A 13961-nucleotide genomic window follows, 5' to 3' on the forward strand; every position below is an offset into this window, starting at 1 on the left:
CAAAATGTTTTCATAACCTGATTATTGACCTAACGATCTTAAAATGCCACATTAAACCAAACGCAAGAGAAGGTGAAAAATAGAGTTAAGATTGCAACAAGACACTCTTTTAAACTAATGACACATTAAAAAAGTATTGTATCCACAGTGTCTAGAAATGAGTAAGTGCGTTACAAATACTTGAGTTTAATCTCTAAACTATTCTTCAAAACTCTTTGCCCTTTGCTAGCCTAAATCGTCAGGTTATTCCAAATGGACGTTATCTGCTTTAGAGACAACCTCCATTGTGTGGGGAAGCTCTAGTTGCCAAGTACTTGGCAAGACAGATTTGCAATTAGGTACTTCCCTCTACCCTGGGGAACCTGGACTATAAAAAGAGAGCAGGAGACAGACCCAAATTTAACTAAATGAACTGCACCCACTCCAAAAGCAGTATGCCAAGTTTCAAAATATTCTGGCTTGCAATGAAGCTTTAAAGATAAGTTTCCAACAGCCATCTCAACAGCCTGCTCAATACACACATGCGTGCTAGGTTTTCATACAGAAATAAGCTCGTAGCGAGGCCTGGGTAATGCAACTTCTGCCAGAATTAGGACATATATAGAGAACATGCTCATGCGTTTTCTATAAAACTCAGTCCATTAATTACAGTTGGCAAGCAACACATATAGGAGACAAGGGTAGTTGTGAAATAGATTGCAAGATCTGCTGGTGAAAAAAAAAAAAACCTCTATGCCAGAGGTACATAAGCAGTCCGTGAATAAATGAGCATATTCCTGCAAAGGTTATTGACTACAAAGACAAACTGGCACAGAGATCCTTTGCTAGTGCTCCAGACACACACTTGCTAATCAAGTTACACTGAAAATACCTCTTACAGTTTTCTTTTCCAAAAAGCTGCAGATGCACGTCACTTGAGAAGAAGTGGTAAGAGGGTCACAAGATGCTCAAGTCTTGCCATACCTAAAAAAAAAAAAAAAAAAAAAAAATTCTAGACCTTCCTAGTGTCTGAAGCATACAGTGAAGAAGCAAATTAAATGATCCATTTAAGAGGAATCTATGGGAGAAAGCCTAAGCCAGTCTCTTAAAAGGCTAAATGAATTTACTCCCTTCGCATGTGAGAGTTGCAGTGATATGTGCAGATTCTTCCTTTCCTACCTGGCTGAGTTTGCTGAAACAGACTGGTTCCCCAAAAACTTTAGCTGCACAAAATAAGATCATCCATCATAGGGACGAATGCACACACGTAAATGCAGGCAACCTGAACAACAGCAACGTGCCCCAGATAGAAACAAATGCGATACGGAGCACTTAAGTGTACCAGGGAATGGTTTAATTTATAGTTTCAAAAAATCTCAACTTAAAAAAATTAATAATAACTCATCTGTTTATAAAATTCCTTCTATTAAATAGTCTACACAAGATTTCAAAATCAGATCTAAAAATGATCAACAGCCTCGTCAGGCCCGCGCAAAGGACTAAAGCGCTGCTCGGATTTTCACACAAATTCCAACACTTTTGTACAGAGAGCCCAAAGCAAAGCACAAGGAAAGGGATGGGAGATCTGTAGCAGAAAGGATTAAAATTCTTTATAAAATTGCTGGATTTCTAGTAGCACAGAAACTGTGTAATATCTTTTCCAAATCTGATTTTTCCATTAGTTTTCATAATAATAAACAGTGCTAACAGTAAGATACCACTTCTCCTCATCCCTAGAGAGCCATCATTTTTAAGTGATCTCTCAGATGGGGCAGTACTTGAGGCAACAGAATTCTCCAGCATCGGGTTAACAATCCTTTCAGAGGAAGCAGCGAATTTACCCCGAAAGATATGGGCAGTACCTCATGGCCTTCTAAATTTCATACATATATTTTAGCCTGTTTTTGTCATTATAAAACTGTACTACAAGAAAAGTTTACAAAGTGTCTTGTTTAGGGTGTTGATGTAGAAGTATGTCATTCCAAAACAAAAACAAGTTTAGTTCATCTTTAAAGAATGTACTATTCTGATAACAACTATCTCCAAGTAAATTGAGGAACCACTGGGAACTACAGCAATGTGAAATTCATTCTTCTCTGAAATACACAGGAACTGTTTATTTCTTCATGTGTCTTCAGACATGATCTGGATTTTCATTTAGTTATTACTGTAGCGAAGTGAAATGAGAGCTATAGCATCCTGGTAAATTAATTATGGCCCACTTCCCCTCCATCTTTTTTGTATTTCGATTCTAATGCTACAGGACAGGCAGGCTGTTCCCCCCGCCTCCTATTTCTAGTTAATCTTTAGAAAGGACCATCTCACACCTCAGTTCAGAATTTGCTGATTTTTAGTGAGATTTTACTACATATTCCTTTCAAAACACAGGTTTGCTTTTAGGTAGTAGTTGGTCATTTCCAACCAGGTGAAGCCCAGCCACTGCTGTGCTGCTGAGCTGCAGGTCCTGGTTTAGGTAGGGTTAGCCTATGATACATGAGCACGACCTTGGCAGGTAAGCGTGGAGTTACCAAGGCTCAGATGGGCTGTGCCAGGGCAGGTCTTGCCTTCTGGGGCAGAGCCGTTTAGGGCCAGCCAGCGTGCAGGGGATGGAGGAAGGGAACATGCGCGAACACCAGGTTTTAGTACTCACAGTCTGCTCCCCAGCACCCACACCGCCGACCTCACCCTCCACTTGCAGCAGGGGTGGGGGCAGGATCCTAGTCTGTCCTGCTTGCTTGCCAGGCTTTTTTTTAGGTTGTTCATGCCAGAACCAAGTAGGCAGAAACTGTCTTTTTGATTTCCAGCAGAGGAGATCACAGCTGTCCCAACCCTACACATCAGAGATCAAGCATCTCCCAACTTTCACACCTGGTATAGAGGTGAAAAGAAGTTTCCTCTTATATCGTCTCTTTGTTTTTTGGAAACCAAGACTGAGGCATCTTGCTTAAGAGTTCTGTCTAAGTTAAGAGTTGTCTCTGCTTTAGAGCTTGAGTCTAAGATATCTGCACTATAGCTACGGAGCCCTGAAGGGCTCCAAATATCACCACAGGCTATAAAATACTTGTCAACAAACGTCAGCAAGGTTCGGACTTGCAGCAAGAGCCCCACAGCCTGGTAACACACCACAGGAAGAACACTGAAGAAACTGAGTGCCACCCCTGCTCTGGTCCCCACAACAACAGGAAATTTGTTAAACAAAAGTCTGAGCTCATCCCAAGAAGCAATCAATGCCCCCAGTACACGGGGAAAAACATATGACCCAGAAAGAAAGGTCAGGAAACATGCTGGCAATCAGCTTAGTCATGCGCAGCCAGACACCTTGAGAAGTTTTGTTGCCCCTTGAGATGCATGAGTGGCACAATCCTGCTCAGGATTTACATTAGCTTCTCTAGCACTTTGATGAAGCACAGGAGAGTTAACAGACACACCACAGCAGAGTTGGTACGTATTGCTATGTGCCAGCTGTCCGGTACCTCCCAGCTGGAGCACCATATGTAATTCAGCAGTCTGTACCAAGGATGTGCCCACTGAAGGCTGGTAAAAGAGCAAGCAGAAGGAGCGGGGCTGCTCCACAAGAGGACGTGAGCCAGGAGCCGAGGTGACCACCGTGCAGACAGCCCCCTCACCAACAAGATGCAATCCCGCAGCACGTGAACAGGACAGGCAGAGTGGGGTGCTGGCACATCGGCAGTCCCAGATAAAGGAAAGACATTAACTGGGTCCAGGGTCTATGCAGAGGGTCCAGTCAGGAGCAAAAGGAGATGGGGCTGGAGACGAGGCCACAACGCAGACCCAAGACCCATCCAGGAGGCAGGGCCAGGGCTGGAGACCAGCACACTTGGGAAGCCTGAGCTGAAGCACAGCCCCAGGCCGTGGGCGGAGGCTCCAGGGGAGGCTGGTCGTGTCCGGTGGTGCGCTTGGGACCCCGACATAGTGCTTCAAACCTTAACTGCCTTGTCTCCTCGCAGGAGGAGGTTACTATTGTAACCCTATTGCTGTTATCATCACGTTTCCAAAAAGAAAGACAGCTGCCTCAATACTTCTGTCTCTCTTTTAAGAGAATAGTTTTTAAAACAGCTGTTAGGGTAATTTAAGCTCATGCTGTCAAATAAATTGACCATGTAATTTTTGAGGTTTACTTCATTTATACCTTTTAAAGCTAGCCTCGGGGACCTCAGAGTTGCTGCTCAAGCAAGTATTTCATTGCTTTAACTTAGTATTGAAAACATATTACCGTCATCTTTCAATCTCCATTTGTGCATTTCATACAAGCTGCTTCCTGCCACATCACACTCATTCATTTCTGGTTTTCTATATTTAAAAAAAAAGTCACAGACCCAGCGTGCGCCTGTTACGTAACCCCCTGCTAACGGGCGCAGGAATTCGGGATGCCGAGCAGCCGCAGCGGAGCGAGCAGATTGGCAAGCTCAGATTTTACTTCCTGCGAAACTGGAATGTGGAGCAGCTTGCTGGGCTTTAGAGTTTGTGCAGTAATTATTCCACTAAAGAGTTAGTCTGAGAAAGGAAAATAAGGCAGGCGTTGAAGCAAACCTACTGCCGGGTCTGCAGAGCGGGACTCTGCTGAAATCAAGTATTTTTAAGTAGGTCAGCACACCATACTGCAAGTACGAGTAAGTGGTCACTGTGCTTAAATCGCCTGTGGGTCACTGGGCTCAGCGGAGCGTACAAGAGCAGGGTTCCAACCAAACGTGACTCAGAAGAGTCAGCCTGCCCTGTTACCTGCTCTTCTCCTAACTCCTGTCCCAGCTTCTGCGTGCCCCAAATATTTTCAAGCCACTTCATTTTTAACCTGGCGGCTGCTCTGAGCAACGAAAGGAGAGTGGGTTTGCTTTTGGAAGTGCTGGATCTACAGAGAGGTGTCTTGTTCTCAGGCTCTGGTGCCAAGCACCCCAAAAGTTTCCAGTCACCAGGAGATGTTGCTGCAGGACGGGCTGCTCAGCCCTAGTCCTGAGCTAGGACAGGCCCACTGGCCTGGGCACGGTACCTGCTCTCTCCCAACACCCAGGAGCACTGTGGAAACGGAGCATGTTAAGCAAAGAGAGACTCTATAAAGGATTCAACATGCTAAACTCAGATATGTCAAATATTTGCAAGTCCCCTGCCCCTGAAGGAACAGGGCTGAACTGCTGCACCAAAACACGAACTGCTACGTTTCTCAGTGGAAACGTAGAAACACGCGTCCTCTCCCCCACCCCAAGCCATGTGGTTCAGTTTTTGCATGAAAGCTTGAGTATAACAGAGATAGCAAGTTTCATACTGGCCACTTAAGGCAGTGTTGTCTCCACCCTGGGGATCTCTGGAACGGGGAGGCTAGTTGGTTAATTTTGAACAAATTTTACAAGCAAAGTTGCAAGAACAATAAGTTCTTGTAAATTTATCTAGTACAGGAGGCAGGATAGAAGAGTCCAACCCATACAAACCTCCCTGCAAAGGGGCGTTCCTGCAGTGTTGGTGGCAGAATCCACACACCTGCTATTCCCAGGAGACCAGACCTCCCGAATCCCACTGCCCTTCGAATTTCATCCCACCTCATACCCAGGCAAGTTACTTGAGTTACCATCAGTGTCGCTTGTCACAAACTGTTATTTAGTAAGCATGTGTTAGTGACCCTCTTCATTTCCACCTCTCCAAGCAGAGATGACCTTTCCTAAGAGCTAGAACCCAAAACAGCTCTTCATAACTGAAATGTTTGTAGCAGGATCAAGGTGTGATTTCTTCACGGTCTGAAGGTTTCACCACCCTGTGGCACCCAGCAGGTTACTGGTAAACACAGCAGCTCTGCTCAGCACTGAGGATGAGTCAGTGATTAACAATTAACATTCTACATTCCTCCATTTCTTAAAGGAGTTACCCATTTGCTGTAAGCTAAACGTACCATACTGATCCTTGTAGCTTGCATCCACTCCTCTGCTGCTTCCCTCTAACTTGGTGCAGGAGCCACCACCTTGGGACTCCTACTGACTGAGCTCCTCCCAGCCCTAAGGTGGTGGGAAGTGAAATACAAGCTCCTCTGCCCACCACTCCCTACGGGTTTTATTCATTTAAAAACCCTAAGAAATAGCTAGATCTGTTGGTTATGCTAAAGTTGGAAATCAAATCCTGTCAGATTTTTGATAGATCTGGTTTTCTTTGTATTTTAAAAAGATGTTTTTGTAAGGGATCCAAGTAACTTCAATTATATTCTCCAGAAATCAGGATTTTCTCCCTCAATTAGGAATATAAATACATCACCAGTTAAAGACAAGATCTAGCAATGGTTAAACAGATAATGGGATTGCTCACATGAGAACATTTTGAAGCATAGCAGATTTTTTTAAACATTTCTTCTGGCTTAAAATATTTAGAATAAGATCTCCCAATTTTCCAGCAACACAGCTGTTATATGTCTGGCTTTAAACCCAAATCTGTTTGTACCATACTAAATTTCCCAGTGAATAGCTGCAAAACCTCAGGTCTGATTTTCCTTCTCATTGACAATTTATCCCTTAATCAAGGAATTTTTTTAATGGACTATTTCAGTTAAATTTCCTTAATTTCATTTCATAGCATTGCTTTGAGGATGTGTTCTGCCAAATAGATGTTTGATAAGATTAGGGATAGCTTAAGTCCCTAGTACAAAACCTGGAAGTGAGAAGTTTTGGCCAACGTCTTAGTAGGAAGTTTTCATTTCAGGAGGAAAAAAACCTGATTTATCAAAAATTCCTCATAGGGAAGAGCTATTTTTTAAAAATGTCCTGATCAAAAAAACCCCAAAAAGCAACAAAGAAAAAAACCCCAAACTCAAAGCCAGCTTAGACATACCCGATTTTGACATGTCAAAGTCAGAAAGTACGGTTTGGATCCATCATTATATCCACTTCAAGAGTTTAGTTAACATATTTAAAAGGTCAAAATATATACTTTCATTGACTGAATTTCATTTATTTTTCTAATCATCAGCATTAAAAAATTTGAAATTTTAAATGAAAAGATTTATATCTACTGTCTCACAGATAGATAAAAATCAAAGAGGGAGATTTTTACTTCTCTAGACATTTTCTTGCGCTTCTGAAACTGGAATCAAATAGATTTTCTGAGTTTACCATGTCTATTTATTTATTTGAGATACCAATGAAAAGGAGGAAAAAAAAAATTCCCTTAGCATCCCACTTCCCTCTGCGTGCAGGCTAGATCAAATTTATCCAACCACCTCCTGACTGGGTGGAGGCAGTGGGAAATACTTGGCCATACTGATTTGTTGTTCCTGAGAACGGTTGCCCTGATGGAAAGTGATATTATACTATAGAGGGAATTGTGGGTGGTTTTGTGTAGGAAAAAAACACAGAAATCTAATATTTTTTCAGTACTTGGTGTTTCTAAATCTAAACCAAATAATAACAATAATAATGATTTAGATATTAAAAACTAGGATCTGGGCTTGTAAGCTTTTGAGTATCTTTACTTCATTAGGAACTGAGGCAGTCACAGAACAAGCTTTTATTCCTAATTTAACTTCACCAATCATTTAAAGTTAGTTTTGAAAGCACAGTATATTTGCCCATGCTTTTATTTTTATATATTTTTTTAAAAAAAAAAAAAAGTCCAGGCCATAGAAGAAACATGCAGACATATCCAAACCAGAGCGGAAGCTCCACAGATTAGCCATCTCCTTCGCTAGTGTAATTAAAACTACTTTGATCTACATTAAATAAGGTACCAGCATACATTAGGGAACCCATTTTGCCCACTTCTACAAGCTAGCAGCTACCGTGGGAGGAACAGTCTCTATTTCCCCATTCCCTTCACAGTGACTAGGCTACTTTACCCCATCTATGGGACGTATATAACACGTGCACATTCGTCACGGAAGCCTCATGTCTCTGAAGGTGTCACGTACAACCAGAAGACTTCAGAAATGCAAAAAGCCAGGACCACTGTCCAAACTCTACGCTGCACTGTCTCATCTCCAGGCGTAGGCCACTGAACCTGCAGTTCAGTCCAGGTTTCCTGGGCTAGGTACAGTCTCCCATATGCAAGCCATCTGCTCTTAGATGATAAAGAGGAGTCATAAACAAAGATTTTCTGAATAAAAATCTTTCTTTGAACAAGACATTTGGCCATGTTCGAGCACGTAGCGATCCAGCCATCACAGAGCAGTATTGCCTGACAGGACATTTTCGATCCGAAGTACAAAGCAATGACAGTCTTTCAGCTATAAGTTCCTGGCTTTGTGGGACAACGCCGACTCCAACATTGTCTCACTTGTGCCTTCTGCTGTTGCTGCTATTAATGTATTTCTGTAACTGTGCACAGTTTCATAATTCAGAAGTTCCCCTTTGCAATTTCTGTATTACATATAAGGCAATAGCCTCCTGGCAAGCTGGCGTGACTAATCTCTTAATTTCTTTGTGCCGAGACTTTGCAGAATAGACTTGACTGAGCTATTTGTGGTCCCCAACAGCAGTTCAATTTCAAGTTAAAACTTAAATAAAGTAGGAATTGAAGGATGATCTCTACATCCTAGGGAGAAATGTCATAGACCCTTATGGCCAGAATACAGCACATGGCTTTTAGTGAGTTTCCTCAAATAACTTGTAGGATCACTTGAACAAAAAATTGATGTATGGTATGAGCAATTGTAGGTTTCACTACATTTACCTTCTAGATTATGATTATAATCTACAGACTTCAAACACTTGAGATGCAATGCCTGAAGGATGCAGCGATAACACCTTTCCTCCAGAAACACACTTGGTTTAAGAGGACCCCTCTTACGAGGAGCATCCCCTACCCTCCTCCTCCCCCTTTCTCTCACACTGGCACAGCTTCTTTTTTGACCTTGCTGCAAAGCGAACCATTGAAACAAAGGAGCCCCCCACTGTTTTAGAAACTTTGTTGTGTCACTTCAGAGAGGCAGATCAGCACACAACTGCACCAACAGTTGCAAGAGCACAACCAAAGGGATAGTGAACTATAAGGAGAGCACAGCGGGGGTGAAGGGACTAGGGCATGGGAGAGCCAGGAATTTTTTTCTAATTGGCTTTGCCAGAAGAGCAAAAGTATCAAGCTATACTTTCAAGTTCATTTAATCCAAAATCATGGATAACACACAGTTGTTGGAAAGGGCATATCAAATCCATACGTATTTAGAGCATATATATGCACTACAGTCCTACAGTTCTGTTTACTCAATGCTTTTGAAGTCATCATGTTTTTCCAGAAATTTTTGTTTTGCTGGTACTATGACTGCAACCGTGTTGGTGCTGAAGTTCAGACCAGAAATAGCAGATTAACAGTTCAACTTTTGGATAACATAACAACATTGCCAAGGTGGTTTAAAAGCAGCTTACTTTCCCATCCATCCTCACCTTTGGAAAATATAGCAAAGCAGTTCTACCTAGATTATAAAGTAAGGATTTCCACATAGAAGTAAACGTGCAAGAAGCTTCTCTTCCATTGTAGGGCACTAGCATGCCTTTTTCCTCTTTGCTTCAGGCTTTCCCATCTCTGCACTTCCCCAGTAGCTGTGATTTCTATCAATTTAAAAAAGAAAAGTGCATGCTGTCTCAATTCCAAATAGAGAACATAGGTTTTAGCATGCCGCTTTGATGTGTTTCTGTAATTTTTTGTCAAAACATATTGTGTGCCCATCAAATATTTGCATTCGTGTCCAGTGGAACACTGGGTGCTGAGCACTAATAAAAGACAGGAATCTATGCTGTCTAAATAGTTTATTTATAGCGAATATTCTGGAATTTGCCTCATCAAATAGTATTCGCTGGAGCAAATCTAGATTAAAGTCATTTGGCTGATGCTATTCTTCCCACTATTTCATTCAAGTCAGCAGATGAGGATGCTCTCTCGAGAGTTTCTCAGCTTTGCAGAAATTCTGACGTTATTGTCTGGCGCTTTGAGTGTTACAATCAAATGAGTCCCAGCCGTTCATTCCCCTGTCCAACATGTTCTTTCACGCAACTCAATGCACTCTTCAGTTAAACAACTGGTACATTTCTCCTTGCATTAACTAGTAGGCCATGCTTTTTAGTCTGGTCTCCTACAGTAAGGAGGTTTTAGTGATTGTACTGTTTGTACATCTATCACTTGTTTACCCCCACACAAAACCACTTTTGACCTTTTCTACCAAATCTGCGAAAGGGTAGAAATCTCCAAGATTTGTTAATAGCTGGCCCAGATATAGATGAGAGACCCAAATTTGTTGCCCACAAGGGGACCATCTGTAGCATGTGTGCAAGTACAGTATAAGACAGCAAGAAATCCACCCACGAGCACGCTAGGAAACCTGCGAGCAGAAAGCCTGAAGCATTACATCAGCGCCCAGTGGGATTTCCACACGCACAACCTCAACTCTTTGAGAATACTTACAGGTATAAGGCACATTCATGCTTTAAAATCTGCTGAAGTAGAGCCATATAGCACATAGTACTGGCAAACTCCCAAGCCCTTGAAACACATCAACAGAATTGCACAATCTTGCTGTTCACTTTCTTTCCTGTTGTCTCTTTTCACTTTTTTCCCCTAATTTTTCAAATATTCTAAGTTTGCTACTATTGCTTGTCTCTCCTTTCTCCTACTAAAAAGGCATTTCACTTTGCCATTGTATTTCACATGGCTTTAGCACTGGAATTGCCTTTCATATAAACAGTGTCACCAGTTAAAGATTGCCATTTAATCATGATTGATTGTTCTGCAGACGTTTGCACAGGAAAGTTCCTGTGCAATCTGCTTGCATCAGCAGTATTTTCTGTGTTAAGCACAAACTGCTAACGCTTTAGATTTTCTTTCATTGAGGAGTTTTAAATGCAGAATGCATTCCATTCACAGACTTATCTATTCCCATCTTTTTTACATTGCTTGTTTAAACTGCACTGCTTTCTGCTGTATTCCTCCATAAATGGCATGGTTTACAACAGAAAATACTGAAACTGCCTTTATCTTTTATTCTCCAACCCCTTGCATTACTTAGTTCTATTTCCAGTTAATACAAGCTTATTGTAGCCAGCAACACTGACTGTTGCTATGTTTTTGTACCCCTTATGTTTGTTTCCATTTGTACTGTCCTTTTTCAGTTGTTTGACATGTTTTTAGTTGCTTCATCTACGGTTAATCTCTTTATTGCCTCACTTGCTTAGGTATCATTTGGACTCAAATCATCTGATCACATATCTGGAATACCTCCAGAATTTTAAAACAATATTACAGGAGATTATGCTTAGAGTTAGATGGCAGTCTAGCTCTTAGCTAGCCTCATTTTCCTAAGGGTGACTGCAAGACTTTTTAGGAGTGTAGCATACTCCACATTTTTTATGGCCGTATCAATGATCTTTTTGGCCTTCAACTGAAAATGGCTTTATATCCTATTACTCCTTAGGATGCGCAGACAGGCAGAACTTCAGGATGGAGCTTTCGTAAAATAGAATGAGCAGGCAGCTTTTATTTCATGGGTCTAGCTTCGGATGGCTTGCAGCTGGGACCTGGGACTCCGGTTGGTTTTCTGACCTTCTCTGGAGAACACAGGGCTAGATCCTTTCTTGGAGTAAGTCACTTCCACTAGTTCCAGCGCTTACTATGGAGTCTTGTGTCCAAATCCCTTCAGAGTAGGCCATTTTCACATCAAGAAAGAAATGAATGTCTCTATACTTGTGATCAATGTCTCAGTACAATATACACCTACTTCCTATAGATGCTGTGAGCAATGTTGGACAAAAACAGAAAAACTAGAAAGTAGAAGTCCATAGTGTTGGTAAATCTTATTCCCGTGACCACTCCCACCAGAGGCAAAGAAATGACCCACATAAATGCTCACCATCACAACTACAGATTACACAATCAGAATCCTAAAAATAGCGGCAAAACTTGCACAGATATAGTACTATTTTCAAGTCCGCAGCCAGACAGTTCAGCCTTCAAGATTTCAGGCCAATTGCTTTTCATACACAGACTGTCTGAAAATATTGCTGAGTCTCTGTTTTAATCTCTCTCCAACATAACCCAAGCTTTTTCATGTGACATTTTCCATCATAAGTAACCCTCCATTCAGCTAACATGGACCATGGTCTTACAGTTGCTAAATCTTGAGACAGAAGACAACCAAATAGAAGATCCAGGTTAACCTTCTGGTGAACAATCATTGCCTAATCCGTTCATCAGGGATGCTCTCTGAACCCCATCTGTTCATACGCGGTAATATTTACCTCTTTTCCAGTGTAATTACACTGGATGTGGGGTGTTAACATCTACTGCACTGAGTCCTAATCAAATAATTCTGTTCTTTCCCACATATTAAGAAGTGTCCAAGCTGTAATTACACTTTACTTTTCACTTCATAAGTGCTTATATTTCCTTATGCAGGACTTCTACACTCTGAGAGGGTAATTTGTATTTTCTAACTCCTTTTTAGCCTTTTTTTTTTTTAAAGGAGCATTGTGAATTGTACACAACAGGACCGAGCAAGCCACGAATACGGGTGCTCCCACCTCCGCAAGATCAGGGAGACTGAAAATGTGCACATTTGCTTTGACAATTTACTCTCAATATTCATGTTGAATTATTTTATGAATATTCTCTAATACTACCTTTTAAAATTATATCTTTTCTGTTCTGGACGTATTCTGTTCTGCAAAATACTAGCATGCACAGAGAATATGTTTGGGCAAAAGACTGCAAGCTGCTTCTTCCAGAACATTCCCCCTCCTCCCTGTGTTTCTAAGTACTTTCTTATCAGGGATTCAGAACTTGCTGATTACAAGTTGCTGTACAGAAACAAAATATCTAGTCAAATCCCACAAATGGCAACATCCTTTCTAATTAAATATTTATTTAGTGGTAAAGTTCATGTATGGAGTGTTTATAACATATCTCATAATTTACTAAGTAGTATGCTTTCTATCAAATTTTTATAGGGAAAATCTACTTTGCCAGAAAAAAAAAAGTTACTTCTTTTTTACTAGTGAAAAATCACAATGTAAATCCTGCTATTAAAAACCCCCTCATAAACACTATCAAAGAACCATACCAAATAAGGTTTGTAAGGATCTTTTATTTAAATAAGTAACAAACTATTTATACTTTTACAAGAGTCTGTCCTATTTTAGTAAATATTTGGCAAAGTTGTTTGATTAAGAGAGCAACCTGACCCTCATTTAACATGGTTATTTGCCATAACTTAATCTTCCATCATTTCAGTTTAACTACGCAAATAATTTTTTGATATCTTTAGGTTAAGTAATACTTTTTCATAGCTTGGTTAAGACTGGATTTGCTAAGATAAGTGATCAGGGACTTTTGAAAAAACTTTTATACAGACATCTTAAAACTGAAATCACTCTCAGCAACATAGTGGTAAGTGCTACATGGAGAACAGCATGGTCACTTTTTGTTTGATCACTAGATGAATCTTCGACTCCCGTACCAAGCCTTGTTTTAGAGGCTACTTTTCGGTCTCTGAAAGCTTTTTAGAAGTTATGTTTTCTGTTCTCTGCCTAGACATTGAAGAGCACCTTGTCCCCATGGCATGCTACCTAACGTAGTATCTCAAAGCGACTCGTATATATCAAAAATCAAAGGAGAGCTTGGCACTAGGGCTGCAGAGATGCAAGGCAATGAGGCACCATCGTGCATCCCGCAGTCGTCTGCATGTTGTCTTCTGGGATTTACCAGTCAGCAGTACCTGGGCATACCGTACTCCTCAGACAGCAGAGCTGTGTGCAGTGTTTACAGATCGACTCCAGCTCCTACCACACAGCACCATTTTGCTCTCTGATATTAGGCATGGCTACAATGCACCACCTAGCCATTAACATTTTTAGCTTGACCTTTCTGAAGCTTGACTTTTCTATATCCATTTCTGTAGAGCACTTCTCTTTGTAAGAATGGAAACTCCATTGCTCTTTCTTTGCACACGAAGATACTGGTTTCAGTGAGAACACTGGATGCACAAGCATGCAGGATTAGCTTTTAGCTTT

Source organism: Fulmarus glacialis, unplaced genomic scaffold (assembly GCF_000690835.1).
Source record: "Fulmarus glacialis isolate BGI_N327 unplaced genomic scaffold, ASM69083v1 scaffold42989, whole genome shotgun sequence".
Taxonomy (NCBI): Eukaryota; Metazoa; Chordata; class Aves; order Procellariiformes; family Procellariidae; genus Fulmarus; species Fulmarus glacialis.